A 26,637-nucleotide genomic window follows, 5' to 3' on the forward strand; every position below is an offset into this window, starting at 1 on the left:
TAGACTTTCGTTCCCATTTTGAGCACACTGGGAGTCCTCAAGCCAGCACACTAGTCAATTGTTTGCTTCAAACTGTAGTTGGCGCTGGAGCATGGCTCCTAATGCATTCTGCAGAGGGGAGAAATTAGAGACATGCCATAGGTATGGCTTCCTCATCCCTCAGAACTGAAAAATAAGGATAGTTACATAGGAACCATTGAATGCTTGCTATGGTTTGTTCAAGTAGAGGGAGCAAAAGGAAGATAATTATAAGCTAACGGTGGTAAAATCAATATAGTCAACTAGTTGCTTTAACCAGCTTTGGCAAATTGTTCAATCTAGGTTGCACAAGCTTGCTTCTATATCTCTTTTCAATTACACATTTATTGGTAAATCTTTTATCAGTGAGAAATGATTCATGAACTGCTACTTCTTAAACCATTTGGAGAAATCATTGGATTACTTGAATGATTCACATTCTGATTAAACTTGATGTGCAGTATATGCAAAAAAAAAATAAATCCTATTTTCCTATTAGGTGCCTGGTTATTGCAAGGAACACTTGAAGGTATTGCTCAACCTTTACAGCAAATGAACTATCCTGTAAACAGTGAAGAACAGATGGCAGGTGATGTGCACTCCAATCAATAGAAGGTATTACAGGGGGCACATATTTGTAAATTGCTCTTCAAATTAAAATTGTCAATCTTTTGCAATCTGTATACTACATGGATGACAAGGAGAATGTGATTTTTAAAAAATGCAACTGTTGCTATGACTAATATATAGGACCCGACTTCTATCACTGAAGCTTGTAAACAGACAACCCAAAGCAGCACCCCTGTACTAGGATTACTTCTTCTATTGTCTTCCTTGTCCATAAGAATATTGAAGCAATGGCATTCATTTCCTAAAAGAGAAGAGAAAATTCACTTTGCAAATTGAAAGTGGAAAGAGTTTAGGAAATACGATGTGTTCACTTTATATACTGAATAGGGAAATTTAAAAAAAAGCAGGATTTTTGCTTTCACATGAAGGTTATCACCGGAACATGAAAGCACATACAACAATAAAAAACATTATTAGATGTTTCCTTGCTCTACTAAAAGTGTGTTCTGGGAAATGTAACCAATGCTCTTTTATTTCAAAACTAGATCTCCCATAATGTAAAAAACAACAACAAAAACCCCCCAAAAAACAGCTTATTAGTTGCTTTATCTATAAATATAAAAATTAATTAAATATCTTATCACAGTGAAGTTGATACATTTGTAAACCCATATAATATATTAACCGCATTCCACACTGCCCTATAGCAGAAATACTGCTACGGGACGGCACGGGTGCACAAAATCACGCATATATACGTGAATTTGCAGGTCCGGGTAGGGGGCCCTACCGGCACCATCATGGCTTTCAATCACAAGGTCCCGGCTGGTGATTTCTCACCGGCACCCGGTGATCGCTGAGTATCTTCAACGGGGGAGAGACCTGTGTATATACAACACAGCTCCAGCTTCAGCACACTGCTTTGTATAGTTCTGCATAGCAAAGCTAAACAAAGCAGTGTGCTTACAGTGAAACACAGCACACAGCCACATTGTAAAGCAGCACACAGCACACAGTTAACCCTCTGATCACCCAAAAGTTAACCCATTCTTGCCCAGTACAATTAGTACAGTGTCAGTGCTTTTTATTAGCAGTGATCACAGTTTTGGTGTCACTGTGGATGTCAGTGACCCCAAGTCAGTTCCCCTAAATGCCAGAATGGCCGCCACAGTTCCACTATAAATTGCTGATTGTCGCCAATACTAGTAAAAAAAAAAAATCCAGTATACTGTATATACTGCCATTAGTAAACGCTATAAATTTCATGTAAACCAATTGATTTACACGTATTGGGATTTTGTTTAGCAAAGAAATGTAGCAGAATACATTTTGGCCTAAATTTATGACGAAATTAGATTTTCTAAATTTTTTTACTGGACATGTTTAATAGCAAAAACTCAAAAATACAGTTTTTTTCTTGAAATTGATGGTCTTTTTTTGTTTATAGCGCAAAAAATTCAAAATGCACAGGCGATACAGTATCACCAAATGAAAGCTCTATTTGTGGGAAAAAAGTACATAAATTTAATTTGGGTGCAGCGTTGCATGACCGTGCAATTGTCAGTTAAAGTAACGCAGCGCCGTATTACAAAAAATGGCCTGGTCAGGAAGGGAGGCAAATCCTCTGGAGGGCAAGTGGTTAAAAAAAAAAGTAATCTCAAATATAAACTAAAACTTCTAGTCTGTACATCCATAAACAGTTCTATAATATATTATACTCAGTGCCAGGGAAAGCCCCAATAATCATGAAAATCTTAAGTGTCTGTGCTTTCTTATTCCACAAATTGTCTAATATCTCCACTTAGTGGGGGGTTATAATATAGGGTAGAACAAGCAATTTTTCTGGTCCCCAGACTGCAGGGGATCCATGGAGATGCCAACAAAGGTTCTTCATTTTGGTACTATTCATAGTAACTCAATCTCAGTGTGCTAGACTTTAGACCAGCAATGGCAAAAGCAAAATACAAATGTGTGTACACTGACCATTATGTATGATTCCATTAACTGCTTTCCCCGTCGCCGTATAGTAGACATACTGCTACACTGTGGCACAGGTGCGCAAAATCATGTATATACATGTGATTTTCATAGGGGGCCCTATCCGCGCCGCCATTCACGGCCACGGATGTCAATCACCGGGTCCAGGCCGGTGATTACCTGACGGTGACCGGTGATCACTGACAATCACTGACAGGGAGGAAGACTGTTTTGTTTACAAACAGTCTTCTTCCCTGTCAGCTCAGGCACACTGCTTGGGATGGCTGTGCACAGCACAGCCATTCCGAGCAATGTGCTTACAGTGAAGCACACGCCCCCTACACACTGTTAACACTGTGGTCGCCCCTCACATTATCCCTTAGCTTCCCAGTGTCATTAGTACAGTGTAAGTGCTGTTTTTTAGATCATTGTATAGGTGTCACTGGGGATGTCAGTGACACCAAGTTAGTTCCTCCAGTGTCAGAATGCCCGCTGCAGTCCCGCTAAAAATTGCTGATCGCCGCCATTACTAGTAGGAAAAAAAATCCCAGTATCTATACCGCCATTTGTAAACGCTATAACTTTCATGTAAAACCAATTAATTTACACATATTGTGATTTTTTTTAAGCAAAGACATGTAGCAGAATAAATTTTGGCCTAAATTTATGACGAAATTAGATTTTTTAAATTTTTTTACTGGACATTTTTAACCTCCCTAGTGGTATGATTATGTCCATATTTCTGTGCTGAAAGCGGTACATTTTTTTCATGGAAATATGTCATTTTTTTATTGTAGGCCTGTAATTTTTAAGAATAACTCACTGAAATCTGTCTGAACAAGAGTCTAGTAAACATCCCGGGTATGTTAAAACTTGAAACACGAAATCATAAATTATAATATAATAAATAATCATAAAAATATTATTATAATAATACATTTAATTTAATAATATAATCAAACCAAAAACACTGAAATTTGAAATATAGCGCCAAGTTCGCACATCACTGAGCTCAGTCGCAGAATCGTTTTCAGTGTCTGATGACGAATTTCCCCACGAATCATTATCACTCAATTCTGCAAGTGGTTCTAATTTACTATCGCTGTATTCTAGCCGGTCTAAAACCACTTTTGACCTAAAGGGACGCTTTTTGGACACCATGGACATTTCTCAGTTTCCAGGCAGAAAGAACAGTAAAAATGAAGGCAGGGCACAGGACAAAGCACTCGGGACAAAATGTATGTGAAATGCTTTGATACAGTAATGTTTTACTATGTGATTTTAGTGTATTAGTGAATGTCAGTTTTTAAAATTGTAAAATTTACCGTCGGTTCTGGCCCCCGCACGTCCTGTACGTCCTGACGCTCGCAGGGACCGGAACATGGAAGACGGATGCCGGCATCGGCCGGAGGAGATGGCCAGGGACGCTGCAGGGGACACATTGCGGGAGTGAAGGACAAGGTAAGTGCTGCAGGGAATCCCTGAGCAACGCTGCATGGTATTCCCGAGTGTAGCTCAGGGTTATCGCTTTTGGTACTGAAACTTTACCCCGAGCTACACTCGGGAATACCGCCAGGGAGATTAATAGCATAAAGTCCAAAATATTGTTTTTTTCTCAAAATTGTCGGTCTTTTTTTGCTTATAGCGCAAAAAATAAAAATGCACAGGTGATCAAATACCACTGAAAGAAAGCTTTATTTGTGGGGAAAAAAGGACATAAATTTTATTTGGGTGCAGCGTTGCATGACCGCACAATTGTCAGTTAAAATAACAGAGCAGTAATGCAAAAAATGGCCTGGTCAGGAAGGGGGTTGGATCCTCTGGATAGGCAAGTGGTTAAACCAAACCCATGAACAGAAAACACACCAGAGCCCAAGGTACAGTTAGTCCACTGCTACCTCCATTGTATAACCCATCTAGATGAAAACTCACTAATCATTTTGGACCTATATACAGTATATATTTAAATAAGGTCTATAAAGCATTGTATTACTCCTCTCCAGGCTCGGCAATCCTTTTCTTCCTTTCCACTTCTTCCCACTCTGCATCTTTTTCATATAGAAAATATATATTTAAAATTTCATCAAACTGCCCAGGCTGCAGTAAAATGTGTTTACTACAAAGTTTACCTTGTCTAATGAAATAGTGCAAGGTGCAAGGGCAAAGAACGGTACCAATAGCAATCCATCATAATCCAGCCAATGCTATTCAAGCATTAAGTAAGGTGAATTCTGATTGGATGCTATACGTTACTACCCTTTCTGTTTTTTATTTTGGTTGTTACACTGTAGAATGACAGGCCTGATAGTGTTGGGTTGTGGCAGTGAATTAGGTGCCAGATGTGTTATGGAATGCTTCTGCAAACACTATAATTCAGCAAGCTCTTGTTGCAGAGGATTTGAATGCATGCAATGACATGGAGCATGTGGTGTAAAAGTATTATAGGACAATCTGATTTTGCCAGTTCCCTTAAATGTACATTATACTATAATTTCAAGAACACAGACAGGAAAGATGATCTGCATTAACTGAGGAATTCTATCCCTGCCCATTTCTAAGAGCATTTTTACTATTATATTTTGATTCAATTTTATCCATTACATTCAGCAGATTTATTATAGTGTTTGAAATTTATAGCAATCTACTTTAATTGTCATGCTTAATGAATATATATTATTTCAGACTACAGCTTGGTGCACTTAAGGTTTTGCTTTCCTTCCCAACTTCCCATTTTACTGACATTATATTTATTTATTTTTGGCGTAAATGTGACATATAAATTATTTCAAATGCTGAGATCATCAGATAGTTCAGAAAACCCTGGTTGCTGATTTATACTATAAGGGAGCACATGAATGTGATAAGTGAAAGGAGAGAAGATAATTTATAACGTACAATCTTAGTAAATCATTCTAGCCTAATATATTTCATTTGTGTGACTGCAAATATTTTAGTGTGCATTTACTTGAATTGCTCTGCAAAGGTAGTCAGATATTTTTTAATAAAAGAGAAATCAGACATCCCACCTGTAATGGAAACATGTAAATAGTTTGGACTGGGATGCTGTAGACGAGCTAAAATCTCACTCTCTTTGGTTCTCTAGGAAACCTTCTTGGCTAAGAACATGCTGGCTTAATCCTGTTAATAAGATTGTTTAAGGACCCTTTCACACCTGAAATCTCTTCTTTTTTTTTTACTGCACTGCACCACACATTGTGCCTTGTGGTGTGCTGTAGTGCAAGGGCATTCTGTATTTATGTTGGGGTGCCATTCATTTTGAATGCACAACAGCATGGTGAATGCGAAATTTAAAGGAAAACATAAAAAACGCTCTTTTTAAAAATACCTGGCTGTCATACTAATGTTTTAGCTTCAATAATTAGTTAGCTGCTAAGGTGGAATAGATACAAAATACAGAATTCTGGCACACATTTGCTACGTGCTTTTTCAGGATTTGTGAATCAGAAAGACTAATTCACAATTCATTCAGGCCATCAGGGTTTTCAGAATGAGCTCAGCAATGACAGCCCCCCACATATCTCTTATGACATGTGTACTTACCCTCAGTTCCTCCAGCCTTGGCCATAGAGTGCAAATTGCAGGAAATGTACAGATTAATTATCACCAAACAGCTCACTAGGTGTGAGTTTAAATACATATAAGTGGACTATCCTACCTGTCATAATTTAGCAATTGTCTTCAGCTACTCTTGGTGCCTGGGCCAGATAGTATAGATTAGTCTGTCAATACATTATACAATTTTCTTGTACAATTTCCTTTAGATTTTCTAAAACCATATAATATGAGGTCAAATCTAATCACTTTCAATTTGTATGCAATCAAGCAGGCCCCTGCACTACATAGTTGAAATACAGCTAAAGGAAATTGTATAAGAAAATGGTATAGTATATGGCCAGCGTTAGTCAGTGACCATACTTTTCTCTATTGCAGTTAAGCAATATAGGTGTCCGTTTATGAACCAGCAGTAATAGATCACTGCTCAGTTCTCCGGCATTCTCGGAGAACACAGTTCTCCTGTGAATGCTGTTTATGAAGCATATGTAGATCAGTTCTCCAAACGAAGGGAGAATGGTCTACAAACGCTGGAAAACGGCTGATTTTACTATAATCTCGCGAGATTACAGTAAAAGATCAGTTTACTAAGCAGAGGTAAATTATCGCTGCTTAGTTTGCGGTCCCTCCAATTCTCCAGCTCTGGGCTGGAGAATCTGGAGGGAGAACACAGATCTCCAGAGAAGGGCTGAACATGTTCTCCTGGGTGTCATAAACTGTGAATAACCAGAGAATAGCTGTGATCCTCTGAATTGCAGCTATTCTCTGTGTCATAAACGGACACCATAGTCTGGTCACCAGGCTGATCCAATCTGCTAATTGGACAATGACAGCTCAATACTCTTGTTGCACATATTTAACTCAAACTGCTGACCATCCCAGACTCTACTATGCAGAAGTATAAAGGAGGCTGGTATCTAATATATAAGTTGTAAAATTTGACATTTTCTGTTTATGTTGGTGAAAATACTTACTGTATGTATTATTGCAAATCTGTATTATGGGACAATAAATTATCCAGCCTCTATGTGGTCAAGATCTGCTTACATGTGAACGGCACAAAGTCATCTACCTATTTGTTTGTAATATCTTTTTTTAGTTTAAATATGACTTATGCACAAAAATGAAAATATCTTACAATTAAGAACATAACATAGAGTGAGTTTGAAAAATATATTGTAATTGATGCAGTCAGCTTTAATCGGGTTACATCAATTTAGATTTTTAATCATTTTCATACAATGTTAGCCAATGTTTATGACTACAGTTGGATTGTAATTGGTAGCTCATTTGCATAAGTACTCAAAGAGGACCAGTATTCTTTCTCCTCCATGCTCCATTTGTTTCAAGCTGGGTGGAGTTCTGTGAGTTTACATCTAGGTCTCATTAAACTCTAGTATCAGTGTGGTTGAGACAGTCAGATTACCCCATTTGCCACTTGCACCAAGTGGAACATGAAGTAGGATGACTTTGGGTGCTCTGTGACCAAATGGTTAGCACTTCCACCTGGCACCACTAGGGTCGTTGCTTCAAATCCCAGCCACAGCACCTGCCTGGAGTTTACATGCTCTCCCTGTGCCTGCATGGGTTTCCTCCAGGTACTCTGGTTTTCTGCAACACTCCAAAGACATGCTGGTAGGTTAATCGGCTCCTATCTAAATTGGCCCTACTATGTGTATGTGTGAATGTGAATTAGGGACCTTAGATTGTACACTCCTTGAGGGTCAGGGACTGACGTAAATCGAGAATAAATATATACTATATATATATATATATATATATATATATATATATATATGTATATATACACCTTAGATTGTATGCCCCTTGAGGGTTTGTGAATGTACAATATATTTGTAAAACGCTGTGTAAATTGAAGGCGCTATACAAGTACCTGTAATAAATAAATAAATATATACATATATACATATATATATATATATATATATATATGCGGCGTAAATTGACGGCGTTATATAAGTACCTTTAATAACAATAAATGCTCATAATCTTACTTAAGCTAAGAATATGCATAAACTGAACAGATCTCCATATTATGTTCTCAACACTGTGATCAGATTAATCACTAAGGTCTACTATAGATACCAACTATGTCTAATTTCCAAAAAAAGTGCCTGGTTTTAAAAATGTGTCCCTGACCCACTGTGGCATACATTACTGATCAACATCAAATATATTTTCTTTGCCTACTAGACTTAATTCTGTACATCCAAGTACGTAGTTTTTGCAATTAACGTTTATGCAAAAACACAGTTGAGCACAGTCCGTAATACATTATTTTTGTGCAATAACAGTTACATTTTCAGGACAAGCAATTGTGTTGTTACAATAGTTGACTAATACAACTATAATTTCCTTCAATTAGAACAATAGGCCCATTTTTTTTCCATGTTAAATAGCGTAAGGGAGGGTTATAAGCCCTGTCAGATTTTTTCTTGCCATCTGTGTCCTATTGGGAAGATTTACCTTAACTTCCTCTCTGATAGCCTAAACAGGAAGTGAGAGGAAATCTCTGTAAATTATTGTAAACCCTTGCCCCCCCAGAACTAGTGTTCCCAGTGAAAGATTTCCACGTAAAATTTGGGATTTTCTTTTACTTTCACTTTCAATGAAAATGGTCAACAGGACAAATAAGAAGAGTGAATCTCCATAACAGGGGCACAGAAAGCAGTAAAAGGCTGATAGCTGTTCTAATCCATCTCCATATCTATATATTTTATTCAATAAGCACAATAAGTCACACTTTAAGGGCACATTCACACCAGATGCAGTTGGATGTATTTTTGACAGTCCAAAATCCAGGCTATGCTATGGACATAGTTCACACCATTGCAGTGCAGTGCAGTGAAAAAAGTACACCATGCTGCATTTATTCACACTGCAAACACACAAATGTACTGCAATATTGCAGTGCACATAGAAATCCAAGGAAAGAAAGAAGAAGGAAGTGACCTAACAAGACAAATGCAGATAGAAAAACACACATCAACTGCATGTATGCATGTAAATACACATACAAATATGCATCAAATGCATACAAAAGTGCAAGAAAAAAAACACAATATATGTGCAGTTTCTAATGTGAATGGGCCCTTATACAGAGTGATTTAATATTGTGGTGGGAGATGACATAAGATACTCAGCAACAATGGCCATAGACATGCAAATTTTTGTCTGATACAAAGAATATTACACAAAAATAGGTTAGATTAGTATGCAAAAACAATCACAAAATGAGCAACAACTGGCAGGGCCAATGGATTTTCCAGTGAGACACAAACTATTTCCTCTCAACTTATCATTAGTGGCAGATGTTATCCCCGTGAAAGATCTGAGTGTGGAGCTATGGGGTCCCAATTACTTATGTATAGTGTTGGCTACCTTACTAGAACTCAGGATCGAAACAATGATCGATTTTCAGGAAAATTGTTCAGATTGTTGTAACTTTTATTTTCTGAATGTTGTTACCGGTTATGTTCAGTTACAAAGGTAATATTTTCATCATATCAGATGAAAAAACTTTTTATGTATGGTCAGCTTAAGACAGATGATACATCAGCAGATCCACCATAGATAATCATTTGACTGTCATTGTTGTGATCTCTGTTCCATCAATCTTGACATGATTTTTTAACCTGAATTAATTCTACAGTGACTGGATCAATATCTGTCTATGGGAAAAAAGAAGAATCAATTATTAATAGCAATGATTTTCCATTGTGTTGAGAATCACTTTTGTGTACCATGTACAAATTTCCAAATTTTTATGGAATGCTAACAAAGTAGCCACCAGGAAAAAAGAAAAAAAAAGGATAATTGGAACTATTGTGGAGTACTTTGTTACATTTTTTTTCATCTTTCTACATGTTGTAGTTTATACCAATTAAATAGGGTAACATTTTTATAGACGTATCTGGTAAAGAACTGCACAGTTCTAATTGACCCAGAGACATGTGTGAATCATATTATACTTATATCAAATTTTTCATAAATTGACATATTTACAGAACGTACAATCCTGGTTGTTGAGAAAGATGGTGAGGAGAAAGTTTTTCAAAAGTATGTAATGTGATGTCAGTGCTGTCCACACAAATGCCACAAGGTAACATTTACATAAGATAGTAGCATATTCATACTATGCAAAGCAGAATTAAAAAATGAAAATAAAAAATAGTGTTGAGAATAGAATTGACTAAGATGAATTTGGAAATTATTAATGATTTTTTGTGCTGTTTCTTGAGAAATGAAAGCTATGCACATCGAAGTTCTCCCGAAACAGAACGCATTTTATTCCTCTGCAGTTTGTCCATCAGGTTTCTCTCTGACAACATAATCCAAAACTAATCCTCAGCATTCAGCTTTCCTTGTTGGCTCTCATGCAGGCTGCTTAGACAAATCCTGCTACCTGTCAGCTCTCCTGAATGTGCCAAACAGGCAGCCAGGTTAACCCCAAGGGAAACTAGGAGACCTTGTGACTTAACCCCTGCTTCCCTCCTTAAATAATCCACTGTAAATATATGTTCAGACCAGGGATGGTCCACTTCACATTTGTTTCATAGACAGCTCTTAAGAAGTGAGGATCTGGGGATCATTGCAGCTACTGTGCTGATATTTCAAAGCCTTGTTTCAAACAGTAGGCGATAGAAGGATTGGACACAGTGATAGGTCTAAATCCCTTGATGCAGTTTGTCACCTTGATGAGTCTTGTATATATCTCCCAAATCAGATAAACTCTCACACACTGCCAGTTCAGTTCTAATTCAATCACACTGATAAAAGACCATCCATTTATTTCTTTATTTATGTGCAAGCAACACCAAGTACCAGATCTAAAAGTAATACAAAAAATAATGATAAAAAAACCCCAACAAGATCAAAAAGAAAAAAAAAAACAAAACTCGAGAACAATCTCTGTCCAAAATACTCACTGTTCTAAGTCTGGTCCTCATTGGAATTCAAGTCACATCTTACTAGGGGCTGGTACAGCATCCAGAAATCCACAGCAGAAAATAACTTGCAAAAGCACGGTATACCAAAGAACACTTGAAAGCTCTGTTAAGCTACCCACAAGAGAAATGCAATAAAACATCACTCATCTCCTTTGATGTGTTCAAGGCATATTGTCCAGGTTAATATCCAAAGAGAGGACAGGGAAGTTAATGTACAAGCAGAAAAGCCTTGGTTTTGCCACTGGCAATGTCCATTGCGACTTGAGATAAGAACATTTATTTTACCTCAATTAAATGTCAGACATTCTCCTAAAAGAAAGAGAAGCCTTGGTGCCCTCCCCCCTTCCCTGCTCACTTTCTGCCCCCTCCTTACTTTCACACATCTAAAGACATGCAACACATCCTATGAGTATCACTTGTCAGAAGCTGCTTATCAGCTCTGCATCTTTGATTGAGTGTGCATCAATACTGATGTTTTATTAACAGTTTTTTTTTTCATCTAGTAATGTTGCTGTTATTTGCAGACCATTTAAACCTATAAACCACCCTTTCAATTTAATTCTACTTTACAATTTTTATTCTGACCTGTTTGTTAATAAATAAGCATTTACTGTGCAATGCAGGCCTATGTGCACAGCAGCATCGTGCTATTTACAGTACAAGTATTTGTTAAGGCTTTGACTGCAAATAAATGTAATATTAATGGAATATATAGTGTCAACCTGCTAAAGGGAATGCCTACTGAACTTAGAAAGTAAATTGAAGGCTGCATTTAGTTTATAAATTACACAAAGTTTGTAGAAAATGATATTTTATTTTGTAAACCACTAAAAATACTCGTTTACTGTTCTTTTTTTTTAACATGTTTCTCTTCCATGTAAAATATCAGCCCTGGACCCTTGTGAACTGGAAAATACATCCGTTTACTAAACTAGAAAGGAATAGGTGTAACATTTTTATTTGAAATAAAACGCACACATAGCCCTGCATCATCCATCAGAAAACCTTGTGAAAAGTTACAACTGAGGAGTTAAATTGCACCACTATAGTGCCAGTTATGAAATGGTTTGTCTCTGCTGGGAAAAGTCAACAGTCATTTTATTGAAACAAAATGTTGCTTGTTTGGGAGCTTAAACTGATTTCCATGACCAGGGATGAGCTCAGCATGTTTGTGCATTTGTCTGCTGTGTCCCTAGCAACCAGTGACGTTATTTGGCCCATGAATTTGCTGGTAGGTAATCTCTGGCCATATAAATTAAGGGGGGAATGGTGGTTGACATCATTGATCAAATTTGGCCATGGTCATAGGCCAAATATGACCATAGCATATTTGGTCAGTGATGTCAGCCACCAGCTCCATCTCTTTGTTTAAATTTCACAAGACAGTTCGGTGAGCTGTCATTATCTGCAAAGAGTTTCACAGGTGGGTGACCAGTGGTGTTTTTTGTTCTTTCGGTGATTGGTGGGCATCATTCACTTAAAATGATGAGGATCTGCATTTTTTTTCAAGAGAAGTACAGAAAAAAAAACAAATCCTCTTTGATGAGGGTCTGGCATGTATTTAGGGGGTTCTCCAGGCTGGTTTTAACAAAAAGAAGGGGAATGTTCAACAATTTACATACCATTTTGTTCCTTGAAAATGTCCCATTTGCTGTAATACTTTGTATATATCCTAGAGATGTTCCACTTCAAAGGAAAGTTTAGGGAGAACTCCAAGCAGGTATTTTTTATAAGGAATAGGAATAGTACATTTCTAATGTTTCACTTTAACCTCCTCGGCGGTATGATTCTTTCCGATTTTTTGTGCTGAAAGCGGTACCATTTTTTTGCATGGAAATATGTAGTTTTTTATTGTAGGCTGTAATTTTTAGGAATAACTCACTGAAATCTGTACGAACAAGAGTCTAGTAAACATTCCGGGTATGATAAAACTTGAAACATGAAAACATAAATTATAATTTAATAAATAATCATAAAAAATAATAATATAATAATAATAATAAATTTAATTCAATAATATAATCAAACCAAAAACACTGAAATTTGAAATACAGAGGCAAATTCGCACATCGCTGAGCAAAGTCGCAGAATCGTTTTCAGTGTCTGATGACGAATTTCCCCACGAATCATTATTACTCAATTCTGCAAGTGGTTCTGATTTACTATCGGTGTTCTAAAACCGCTTTTGACGTAAAGGGACGCTTTTTGGACGCCATGGACTTTTCTAAGTTTCCAGGCAGAAAGAACATTCAAAATGCAGGCAGGGCACAGGACAAAGCAGTAGGGACAAAATGTATGTGAAATGCAATGAAACAGCAATGACAGCAAAAATTACATTTTTTAAAAATTGCATATTTCCCGCCGATTCCGGCGCCCGTACGTCCTGACGTCACAGGGACTGGAACACGGAAGCCGGATGCCGGCATCGGCCGGAGGAGATGGCCGGGGACACATCACGGGAGCGAAGGACAAGGTAAGTGCTGCAGGGACCCCCTGAGCAACGCCGCATGGTAAGCCCGAGTGTAGCTCGGGGTTACCGCTCTTGGTACTGAAATTTTACCCCGAGCTACACTCGGGAAAACCACTAAGGAGGTTAAGCAATGATAAAATTACCGCTTTTCACATTATTTATTTATTTATGTGTTATTTTTTTAATTGGTACATGTTCCCTAGGGCAGCACCCTGCCCCCGAGCCCTTTCCTTGCCAATGTCTTGCCTATTAACCTTGAAAATGGAAATAATTGATGTTACAGATTTAGCTTTTATTGACTTTGGTGGGGTTTGGATTTTAAACCTGAACTTGTATTATGTTTAAGAACGTCCTGTGAACCAAATCCAGTTACGTTTGGCCCTTCCCTATACATAACAGGTGCGGTTCTTTCAAGAAAAGACAGTTCTTGCATTTTTTTTTCTGTCCATGGCCAGCTTAAATTATTCTTTAGTTAGTTTTCACGCAGTGAAGAAATTGCAGCTATTGTACAACTGAAAGATAGGTAGTTCCATAACAAATTTTGCTAGTGGTTTAGCCATTTATAGATAAAGTAGATCTAAACACTAATTGGATGATACATAATTTTCTAAACCACTGTATATCATAAAAAACTGTCATCTTCTTTCTTTTTAAAATTATACTCTTTTCACCTTTTTTGATCTTTTTGTTGCATCTCAGTATTGTTGATCTCCTGCAGTCTGTTTTAGCCACTTCATGTCTACATGCACTCTCTCTACCACTGGCTGTACATCATTGCTTTGGACCCAATTTCAGACAGTAACAATGGTGGATCATGACTGTGTGTTAGTCTGGTAGAAGGTAGTCTCCTTTAGGAGTGCTTGTTACAGGGTGATAATGTGGGTGTACAATTGGGAGGCAGTTGTCACCCCATGGGAGAAAGTGCCTGAACAAGGACTCTCATGGCAGGATTGCAATGTATTGTATAAATAAAAGCATTAGAATTAAAAAGAGTTAAGATAATTTTTAAAAACTATATTAACATGCTACAATTTACACCAGAAACAGCAATTCCTATTGCACACTGACGACACTAACCTGCTGCCTCTCAGCTAAGCAGCCCAGCTGAACTGGCTGAGATTCGATCCATCTATGGCTGGCTTTAGTAGCAGTGTTTTCAACATTCCATATACTCCTCCAGTTAACGGTCAGGCTGCCTATCAGGTCTGCAGTTCAAATGCTGCTGCTTATTGAAAAGCCGCAGCTTAGTGATGTCAGCCTGCAACAGGAAGTGCTGGTACTCCAAGTCAGGGGCGGACTGACAACTCATGGGGCCCCCGGGCAATATGGGATCATGGGGCCCCTGTGTCCTTGCCCAAACTCAAAAAAGCCTATGAAAAAGGTACCAGGGGCATTTCAGGGAGCCCCTTACTGACCCCGGGTCCTCGGGCAGTGCCCGAGTTTCCAAATGGTCAGTCTGCCCCTGCTCCAAGTAAGAAGCTTTACAACAGATTTACCAAAAACATTTTGCTTAAAGTAATTTTAAAGGTTCATTTTTTTAAAATAACAAACATGTCTATACTTACCTGCTGTGTGCAGTGATTTTGCACAGTATAGCCCCGATCCTCCTCTTCTCAGGTCCCCCGATGGAGCTCAAGGCCCCTCCCTCCTGCTTACTGCCCCCATAGCAAGCAGCTTGCTATGGGGGCACTCAAGCCACTGCTCTGTGTCCTTTCACACATGAAGAATGGCTCAGTCCCACCCCTGCTCTTCTCTAATTTGCTCACTGTCTGTTAGTGACAGTAGCGGGAGCCAATGGCTACCACTGCTGTCTCAGTCAATGAGGAGGGAGGGACCCGAGAGAGCCAAGGCTCTTATGCGCATCGCTGGATTGAGATGGGGCTCAGGTAAGTTTTAGGGGGGCTGTTGCACACAGAAGGTTTTTTACATTCATGCATAGAATGCATGAAAAAACAACCTTAACCACTTGCCGACCACGCATAGCCGAAAGACGGCTTCACCGCGGCCGGCCAGTTCTGAGTGGACGTCATATGACGTCCTCCCAGAACGCGCTCTCCTGCGCGCCCCAGGGGGCGCGCACCCGGCGATCTCCGTGATCGCTGTGTCCTACGGACACAGCTGATCACGAGATGTGGTGAAAGGCCGATCCCACCGGCCTTTTACCACGTGATCAGCGGTGTCCAATGACACGCTGATCACAGGAAAATGCAAGTGCCGGTTCTCGGCTGCACTTTCCTCACGCTGTCAGATCGTGAGGAAAGTACTGCCGAGAACCGGCAGTTGTCAGAGCGGGGATCGGCACCGATCATCAGGGCACTGATGATCAGTGCCCTGATGATCGGTGCCCAGCAGTGACCCCCGCAAGTTCCGATCAGCGGTGCGCCCACTAGCCCCGCCCACCCATTCCCAGCAGTGCCCCCACCTGTGCCCAGCAGTGCCCCCACCTGTGCCACTCTGCAGTGCCACCTACCTGTGCCCAGCAGTGCCACCTACATGTGCCCAGCAGTGCCACCCACCTGTGCCCACCCACCTGTGCCCACCAGTGCCACCCACCTGTGCCCACCAGTGCCACCCACCTGTGCCCACCCACCAGTGCTGTCCACCAGTGCCACCCACCAGTGCCACCCACCAGTGCTGCCAGTCAGTGCCACCAGTCAGTGCCCAGGGGTTGTGCCAGTCAGTGCCGCCAGTCAGTGCCCAGAAGTGATGCCAGTCAGTGCCGTCTATCAGTACCCATCATCAGTGTCACCTATCAGTGCCGCCTATCAGTGCTGCATATCAGTGCCGCCTATCCGTGACCCCTAATTAGTGCTGTCTATCAGTGCCGCCTATCCGTGCCACCTCATTAGTACTGCCTATCAGTGCCCTTTAGTGCTGCCTATCAGTGCCCATCAGTGCCGCCTATCAGTGCCCATCAGTGCCGCCTCATCAACGCAAATCAGTGAAGGAGAAAAAATACCTGTTTGAAAAATTTTATAAAAGAAACAAATAAACTTTTTTTTTTTTTCAAATTTTTTGCACTTTTTTTAATTTATAGCGCAAAAAGTAAAGCGCCCAGTGGCGATTAAATACCACCAAAAGAAAGCTCTATTTGTGAGAAAAAAATGATCAAAATTTCATATGGGTATAATGTTGCATGACCGCGCAATTGTCAATCAAAGTGCGGCAGCGCTGAAAGCTGAAAATTGGCCTGGTAAGGAAGGGGGTATAAGTGCCTGGTAGGCAAGTGGTTAAGCTTTTGCAACCACTTTAAGAAAACTGTATACATTGAAGCATTATTCAAACCATAGTGAAAATTTTGATTTTGGGTTTACATTCACCTAACATGTTAGTATTAAGATGTGTCAGTATTTTTCCACAGCTGCCAATCAGATTCAAAATTTCAAAAACTACTTAGAGTTTGACTGATTGCTGTATAGAAATATTTACTTTTTTTTTTCCAGAAAACCTGATACTGTATATGATGATCAATGTTTGTTAGTTACACACTATAATTGTGCGGTTGCGTGAGACATTTGTTTGTATGTTAGATGCTATTATTAATCACATGTCATATGGACCAGAGGTTACATTTGCACTGAGGTCCAGAGGAGTTAACCTTTGCTCTGGTTCTCAATATATAAAAATAAAATCAATTTGAGTATACAAAAGTACAGTGTTACTCTGAAATTAGAAATAAACTCTTCTTTGTGTTAAATAAAATTATAACCTTCTTATGGAAGTTTACCATTAATCAGATAGTTGGGACAACTGTATTAATGTAGTTTTCCTTTGTATATGGCTACAAAAGGGACTCTGTGAATTGCATCATGTGCAGTGTCTGTTAGAAGTGCTCCATATGGTTAGAAAACAGTCAGCTTTAGTAACATGACTCTTTGTCACTGCGCCACATATCCTGGAACATACTTCAAATTTCCTTTGCTCATTTAAGTCAAGGCAGATTTCAGTTAGTGGATTAAGTGGAGCAGACAGAGCCAACATTGAGGCTCACCACTTACAGCCTATAAGGACCATTCATTGGCATAATTCACAAATCCCTCGTTTATTAATAAAGGTAGTAAATAGATATTTGGCCTAAACTTTCTAAGTGAAACAAAGTAACCAATTTAGAAATAAAGACATATTTTACAAGGACCTTAGTTAAAGTAAAACTTCAGTCAAAAAATAACAATATAAAAAATACATAATCTATTAAAAGAAAAGAAATAACAAAACTTGTGTTTGCTGCTTTGCTGAAAAATTAAACTTTCATTTAGAGATTTCCCCACAGTAATCTTTCTGTTGCTAGATGCCCTCAGTCTGATGGCCAGCATCATTTAAGCCGCTTCTTCAGAGACAAGGTCATCTGGGACCCTTTTCAGTCTGTTACTGGACAGTGTAAGGAGAAGCAGCATAGTATTTAGTGAACTTGTCACTTTGCTCTCTTCTCCTATCAACACACTTTTAGGGCCAGTTCACAATACATGCATTTCAGTTGTGTTTTTTCTGCATCCAAAATGCACAGAAAGTAGGTTATATGGTTGTCAATGTCGTAGTTCAAATCAGTGCTTGCGGTTCCAGTGCGTTCCAGTAGAATTAAAAAAAAAGTAGAACATGCTGCATTTTGTCTGCACAGAACAGTACTAGAATGCAGTTATATGAATCAAAAAAGCACTGGAATGCACCAAAAATGCACTGGAACGCACATGTCCCCATTTAAATTGAAGAAAAAATTAACTGGAATGCATAAAAAACACACTGGAAAAATGCATCCGGAACGCATCTGGACTGCGTTTCTATAGTGTGAACCTGCCCTAAAATGAATTGATGGCTTCTTCTGCTGCTTCTCCCTATTACACTCCAGCCCTGCTACACAGGGACTGCAAGGGACTGATACTAGGTCAAAATGGAAAGCCCCTGGGATAGTAAATGGTGCAGAGTGCAGTAACAGCAGTGCAGGAACACTGTGCTCCCCTGCAGGTTAAGGTGCCCACCCAGCATGTGTCCTGCATGTGGTCTCACCTGAGTTGACTCAGTTGAGCTTGGTCCGACTCTCCCCTGCTCATCTAAACACTGGATCCAAACACCTCCTTGGGACTTTTAGGGGAAAAAAAGAAAAGTATGTATCATCTAAAAAATAATATCATTCTTTATTCCAATTACATGAAGTTTTCAATAAAATAGACCAACAGGTCAATAAAAATATTTGACCATTGCATTCAATACAGTGTAGAAAAAGGTTTGCTAGCAATACATAATAAATGTACCCAATGGCAGAAATATACACCAAATATAGACAGCCAATAGTCTAACATGACTTGCTCAGTTGAAGTGTGTTCTTCCAATAGATCCCAACATGTTTCAGAAAATAATTCCTTTTTCAGGGGGAAGAAATGGGTTCTATATTGTGACATACAAAGATCAGTTATATATCAAAAGTAACAAAACAGTAGGAATACAGGACAAACCAATATGGGTATAACAGTACAGAGAAAACAATCTTCACATGCACTTACATCGTCTGTGGGGGTAATGCTGCAAATAGGATCACACAATGCTGATGTCTGCCAGCATCTACAAGATCTCACGGAACAATCACTTTACAGTGGGCAGATGCCAGTCAGGCCTGTCACAGGCAGCGCCCCCCCAATTGAATTGAAGCTATATGGGGAGAGGAAGAGGACAGATTACTCTGCCATGACAGGGCTGCAGCCAGGACTAGAGGAGGTAAATGTGCTGGCGCTGGCAATCCTGAACAGCATGGGCTCAAGGGGTAGCTGCTTTGGAACCCGCAACAATGACTCGGCCTAGGGCAGCTGCATCTTTTGCCCCATGCTAAAGACAGCCCTGATTAATAATGACAGAGCTGCATTATTTTGTGTGTCTGTCAAAAAGTTCAGCTTTAAAATGTTTAGAAATCACAGGAACTATGACTAGGATTCTAAAAAGAAGCAGATCATGCAAGACAGTTAAATTGATATGTAAACTATGTGACTTATAAACTATGGTTTTCATTCACATATTTTATAAATTGATGTATTTTATAAATTGATATATTAAATAAATTTTTATACATTTTATAGGTACCCATAAATATTCTACACAGTTGCATTCAGTTTACAGAGGGCTATTTGATTGTGTATGTGCGTGCAATGATAAGATCAGAGCATTACAGACAATCGTTCTTTCATCCTCAAAAAGGTGGGAAAAAGATTTTTTGGTAAAATTATTATTATGCAGGATTTATATAGCGCCAAAGGTTTGCTCAGCGCTTCTTGATAGAGCACTAATACCTTGCAGGGGCGGACTGACAACTCATGGGGCCCCACCGGGCAATAGGGGATCATGGGGCCCCTGTGTCCTTGCCCAAACTCAAAAAAGCCTATGAAAAAGGTACCAGGGGCATCTCATGGGGCCCCCTACTGACCCCGGGCCCTCGGGCAGTGCCCGAGCTTCCAAATGGTCAGTCTGCCCCTGATAATTTGCCATCTCAGTGCAAGGTAAGCTTCTTCACTGGTTATTTGAATTTTTTTGTGGAACATAATAATAATATATTTGGCATATTTAAAAAATTATAATATTATTATTATTCAGGATTTATATAGTGCCGACAGTTTGCTCAGCGTTTTACAATATAAAGGGAGACAATACAGCAACGATACAGTGCAATACAAGAGGGATGGGAGGGCCCTGATCCTTGTAGCTTACAATCTAACCCCTAACAATGAACATCCCTAATTTTCTTCCTTTTGGTTTGTTAAATATACCAATAAACTGATTTTAAAGGATCATTTGTTAAAATAAAATGGGGTTATACTTACCTGCTCTGTGCGATATTGCACAAAAGGTCCCTTACCTGCTCTTCTGGCAGTTCCCCACTGACGTCTGCTCTTTCCACTCCAGGTGCCTCCTGAGCAAGCTGAGTACTAAGGAGGCAACCGTGCGTGCTCGCTGCTGAGCTGGGCTGTGTGCATCAATAGTAATGCACAGCACAGGTAAGTCAAGTCTCTGCTCTCTCCTCACATAATTTTGACTTACAGCAGTGGAAGACTATGGCTCTACTGCCTTTAGTTTTTCATGTGAGGCCAGGAATTGAGGGGAGTGGTGATGGAGCAGTGACAGGAGCCAGGTAAGCGTTTACGGATTGGGCTGGGTAGGACAGGTGGTGGGGCATCTTTTACATTAAGACAGAGAATGCATTAAAGTGGTTGCAAACCTCTGACATGAAATATGAACAAAGCATGTCCCACCTTAGTGTGTACTTGTCTCAATCCAGAGCAGTAAGTGTAATTTCTTTCTGCTGCCTCATCTGAATGAGTAATTTCTGACAGGTTTTCCTAACACCAAGAGATAAAAAGGTGACAGGGAAGGGAGCTCCAGTACACAGCCTGTGTTTGACAGCCTTAGCTCTGCTCCAGTGTGCTGTGTGAAGGGGGGATGTCCCTCCCCTCCAATCAGCTCCCACTGAGCTCTGCAGTGTAATTTCATCTACCTGCCCTCTGCTTTCAGAAAGCTCAGAAATGCCGTAAAATTCTGAATTTTGAACTGCTGTAGAGAAGGGCTGCAGATAAAAAGGTACCACTTATGTATGAGGATTTGTTTCATCTCTTTGTATTACATGAGGCTAGTCACTTCACTGGGTATATGTAAGGGTTTACAATCACTTATAAAAAACCTTTAGACTTTAGAACTATTTTGAAAGCATTTTGTTATATCTGTTTGACAAGTCCAGAGAAATATCTATGATATGATGTCAGATATTCAGAGCTGTCCTGTGTCGTGCGCACATTTTCTGTATTATCTCAAGGAGTCTGAAAATCTCGCGTAGTTCTTATCTTGGATTACAGAATAAATATTGGGAGGGTTTTAGTAGTTTAGCAAAAGGTAACTGGGCAGGTCTGACACCGCTCAGTCCTCGAAATGCAGTTTATTGTCAGCCCACAACATGACTTAGGAGCTGAGAGCATTCATAACAGATCACCAGGTATTTTTTCTGTACTTATAGGGTCTTTAAAAGAATTAAACATGAGAACAAATTTAAGTATCACAGAGATGCACTGCATATGTTTTCTGTTTTGTTTTTGTCATACGCTTGAATTATGCTGTTTGCCTATATGTGTATATGACTGTTGACTTAAATAGTCAAAAGTTGCTCTCCAGGCCGTGTGACTAGAATATCCAAAGGGAATCTGTGATGTGAAAAAAAAGTTTACAAATTAACATCACCAAAATGTACATTTAATTTCCTGAAAACTGTGTAAGACATCTATTTATAGGCACACTGACCAGTTAGGCCCTGACTTTGTTTATATAAAAATCCCGCCCTATCAACAAAAGACTTTTGCTTATCCCAGTGTAGGGACCGCTTGCTAAAGCTGGCCGTAGATGGACTGAAATTTGACCGGTTCAGCAGGGACTGGCCCAAATTCGATTAACCTATGGCCGTTCCTGTTCAAGAATAGGGAAGGCAAGAGAGCTAGTTATATTCCAGCAGCTCCTTCAGTGTTGGTACATTAGTGTTATACCTTGATAGATAAATTTAAGAAAAATAAATGTTACAAATAATATGCACTAGTTCAATACAATCAAACTGAGTAAAAGTCACAAAAAAAGTCTAAGATTTGCCTAAACTGCATAATGGCCAGTACACAAGATGAGAAAAATGCATTTGGAGTGTTCGTCCGATAATTCATTCATTAATACCCAGTTTTTGAGAGCCGATCACTACACTTTATGCGAAAATATCTGAAGGGACAAGCACACATTTTTTTCATAACAGAATGATCGATTTTCATGTAATTATTATAGTATTTGTACGAAAAAAATTTGACCACACATACTCTGAAACTAACACAATACAATGCTTTACATCACTTCTAAAGTTGTATTCTGCCTTACGAGAAATTTCGTAACTTTAGTAACCTATACATTTTTATACGAGACTAACAAGCAAAAAAAAGCCCCGAAGATGTCTTTTATGACAGAACGCATTGGGTGGAGCCTTCTCTGTGACGTCATCATGTACCGATTTACCAGATGTACAGCATTCCACGTGGTTTGGTGATTACACTGCAATGCCTATGTTTTATTTTTGGCTATAAGTGCAATTCTTTTAAATAAATGGCAATTTTTACCATCTGCACTATGAGATGCACATTTTTTATTCCCTTATGATCATATGTACATCCATATCCATGGCCATCAGTGGAGCTGTTGGAGATGCTGTTGTCTGGTCTGATGTAGGACAAGTCCATTTTGCCATACTAAACAAAGCGCTTGCTGAGCTCTCTGATTAGGGGTCAGTGTATTTGGTAAGCCCCCATTTTGCATGCAAGAAGGTGTGGGGGCCACTGGTGTTCACTGAAGATACAAGTAGCACATTTTCACTTTATGAACACTTTATGTTTATTTGTTCACTAGTGTAATAAACAATATTGATTTATTTCTATTTGCTGTTTTTCACATAATATGTTAGCACAACACACAATTATTATTATTATTATACAGTATTTATAAAGCGCCAACAGTTCACTCAGCGCTGTACATTACAAAGGGGGACGGAACATGCGACAGTACAGTAACGATACACGAGGGGTTCAAGGGCCCTGCTCTTTCAAGCTTACAATCTAGGAGGGAGGGGATAGTGGTACAGGAGGAGATAGCTGTGGGGGATGGAGTGGTAGGAAGAGTGGAGGAGGTCAGCAAATTAGCAGGAGGTGGGGTAGGCTTCCCTGAAGAGGTGGGTTTTCAGGGTACACCTAAAGAAGAGGAGAGTAGGTGATAGTCTGATGGATTGGGGCAGGGAGTTCCAGAGGATGGGATGGGTGACACCCTGGAGAAATCCTGGAGATGGGCATGGGAGGAGGAGACCAGGGAACTAGAAAGAAGGAGGTCTTGTGAGGAGCGGAGTGTGCGTGTTGGGTGGTACTTGGATATTAAGTCGGTGATGTAATTTGGGGCAGTATGGTGGAGAGCTTTGTACGTCAGTGTTAGGATTTTGAATTTGATCCGTTGCCCAATCGGAAGCCAGTGGAGGAATTGGCAGAGGGGGATGGCGGAAACGGAGCGGTTGGTAAGGTGAATAAGTCTGGCTGCCGTATTCAGGATCGACTGAAGTGGGGATAGCCTGTGGCGAGGCAGGCCAGTGAGGAGGGAGTTGCAGTAATCGAGTCGTGATATGATGAGGGAGTGGATGAGCTGTTTACTGGTTTCTGGGGTTAGGAATGTGCGGATTTTGGCAATGTTGTGGAGGTGGAGTCTGCATGAGTTTGTTAATGATTGGACTTGGGGCTGGAAGGATACGTTGGAGTCCAGAATGACACCAAGTACTCTGGCCTGCGGGGCGGGCCTGATAGTGGCATTGTTGGATGTGATGGAGAAGTCAATGGGGAGTGGTGTGCAGGCTGGGGGGAAGACTAGGAGCTCGGTTTTGGAGAGGTTCAGTTTAACCTCCTTAGCGGTATTCCCGAGTGTAGCTCGGGGTAACATTTCAGTACCAAAAGCGGTAACCCCGAGCTACACTCGGGAATACCATGCGGCACTGCTCCGGCATGTGTTCTTCACTTACCTTACCCTGCGCTCCCACGATGTGTCCCCTGCAGCGTCCTCGGCCATCTCCTCCGGCCGATGCCGGCATCCGGCTTCTGTGTCCTGTCCCTGTGACGTCGGGACGTACGGGCGCCGCCGGGAAATTTAAAAATTTTAAAAAATTTCATTTTTTTTTTTTTACATTTTACATAGTAAAACATTGCTGTCTCAACCAATTTCACATACATTTTGTCCCTAGTGCTTTGTCCTGTGCCCTGCCTGCATTTTGTCTGTTCTTTCTGCCTGGAAACTGAGAAACGTCCATGCATCCAAAAAGTGTCCCTTTAGGTCAAAAGCGGTTTAGATCAGCTAGAGAACAGCGATAGTAAATCAGAACCACTTGCAGAATTGAGTGATAATGATTCGTGGGGAAATTCGTCATCAGACACTGAAAACGATTTTGCGACTGAGCTCAGCGATGTGCGAACTTGGCGCTATATTTCAAATTTCAGTGTTTTTGGTTTGATTATATTATTGAATTAAATTTTTTATTATTTTTATATTATTTTTATGATTATTTATTATATTATAATTTATGATTTTGTGTTTCAAATTTTATCATACCCGGGATGTTTACTAGACTCTTGTTCGGACAGATTTCAGTGAGTTATTCCTAAATATTACAGGCCTACAATTAAAAAAATACATATTTCCATGCAAAAAAATGGTACCGCTTTCAGCACCAAAAATCTGAAATAATCATACCGCCAGGGAGGTTAAGGAAGTGGAGTGACATCCAGTCTGATATGTCGTTCAGTAGGTTTGTGATTCGGGCGGAGACTGAGGGGGTGAGGCGAGGGGTTGAGAGATAGATTTGTTTGTCATTGGCATAGAGGTGGTAGTTGAAGCTGTGAGAGTGTATGAGTTGGCCAAGGGAGGAGGTGTAGATGGAGAAGAGAAAGGGCCCGAGGACAGAGCCTTGAGGGACCCCAACAGAGAGGGGGAGTGAGGGGGAGGTGGTAGCATTATAGGTAACGCTGCAAGAGCGTTGTGATAGGTAGGATGAGAGCCAGGAGAGAGCGGAATCTCTGAGGCTGAGGGAGTGTAGTTTTTTGAGGAGGAGGGGGTGGTCGACTGTGTCGAAGGCCGCAGGGAGGTCAAGGAGTAGGAGCACTGAATAGTGGCCAGTAGCTTTGGCAGTTAGAAGGTCGTTGGAGAGTTTGAGTAAGGCAGTTTCAGTGGAATGTAGGGGACGGAAGCCGGACTGTAGGGGATCGCGGAGGTTGTTGTCGATGAGGTGAGAGCTTAAGCGAGTGTAGACTAAGCGCTCGAGGAGTTTGGATGTAAATGGGAGCAGGGAGATGGGTCTGAGGTTGTTCGAGTCATTGGGTCCAGGGAGGGCTTTTTAAGTATGGGGGTGATGTATGCATGCTTCAGAGGGGAAGGGAATGCACTGGAAGAGAGGGAGAGATTAAAGATGTGTTTGAGGGATCATAGGATGGAGGGGGAGGGAGGTCGCAGGAGTTGTGAGGGGATAGGGTCGAGGGGGCAGGTGGTGAGGCGGGCATCAGAGAAGACCTTGGAGACCTCCTTGATGGTAGTAAGGTTGAAGGCGTGGAGTGTTGAGGGGGTTTCAGTGTGAGGAATGTTGGGTGGGGTGGAGGTCAGAGCAGTGGTGGGGCCGTGGGAGAGGGGTGATGAGGGGGTATCTGTGTGAGAGGGGACGTGGTTGGAGGGAGTTTGAGCAGTGATGAAGTCTCTGCGGATTGTGTTGAGGGAGAGGGGTGATGAGGGGGTAGTTGTGTGAGAGGGGACGGGTTTGGAGGGAGTGTGAGCTGGGGCGACGTCCTTGCGAATTGTGTCAATCTTGATTTTGAAGTGATTGGCAATCTCAAGGGCGGTGAGTGAGGTGCTAGGTGGAGGTGGGGGCGGAGAGAGTAGAGAGTTAAAAGTGGAGAAGAGTCGGGGAGGATTGGAGAAGAGGGTCTTGATGAGGGTCAGGAAGTAAGCTTGCTTGGCGGTGTGGAGGGAGGAGGTGTAGGTGTTGAAGGCAGATTTATAGCGGGTGAAGGCTTGTTGGGATCTGGTTTTGCGCCATAGTCGCTCCAGGGCACGACTGTGTCGTTTGAGAGTTTTGGTGTGATCAGTCTGCCAGGGCTGGAGCGGTCGTGGTCTGATGTTTCATGTACACAATATTTGTTTTTGAGAGAAGATATCCACTTTGATGTTTGCTGCTTTTTAATTACCCTTATTTTTTTTACAGAATTTGCACAGTTTATTTTTTAATTTAAAAAACCTCAAAAAACAAAAAAAGATCATTTGTCCAATGTTCTTGTGTGTACTAGACCTAAGGTACATAGAATTGTGTTGTTAGCTCTGTGTTTGAAGAGGGAAAAATCACAATGCTCGACTGAAGAATGATTAGCGCCCACTATCTCATCATTGTTATACTAGCAAAGGAAGGGTTACGATAGAACAGAAGCCAGTAATTAAAACCAGGCCCCAGTGTCAGTCCATTGGCCTTTCCATCTAATAACTGCTGATGGTATGAAC

General features: G+C 40.4%; 1 long non-coding RNA gene across 3 annotated transcripts in view; it reads right to left on the minus strand.

Moving 5' to 3' along the window:
- LOC149469898 (uncharacterized) overlaps positions 1-11,443 on the minus strand; it is a 37,753-nt gene extending 26,310 nt beyond the window's left edge. For 2 of the 3 annotated variants that reach the window (XR_016311488.1, XR_016311489.1), the window contains exon 1: positions 11,088-11,443. This is a non-coding gene — a long non-coding RNA (uncharacterized LOC149469898). Of the gene's footprint in view, positions 1-835; positions 890-11,087 lie in introns of all 3 variants that reach the window. The other variant, XR_016311490.1, reaches the window with a different exon arrangement.
- Positions 11,444-26,637: the final 15,194 nt, after the last annotated feature.

This window comes from Staurois parvus, unplaced genomic scaffold, assembly GCF_062004578.1.
Source record: "Staurois parvus isolate SC_StPar_1 unplaced genomic scaffold, SC_StPar_1.0 ptg000058l, whole genome shotgun sequence".
Lineage (NCBI taxonomy): Eukaryota > Metazoa > Chordata > Amphibia > Anura > Ranidae > Staurois > Staurois parvus.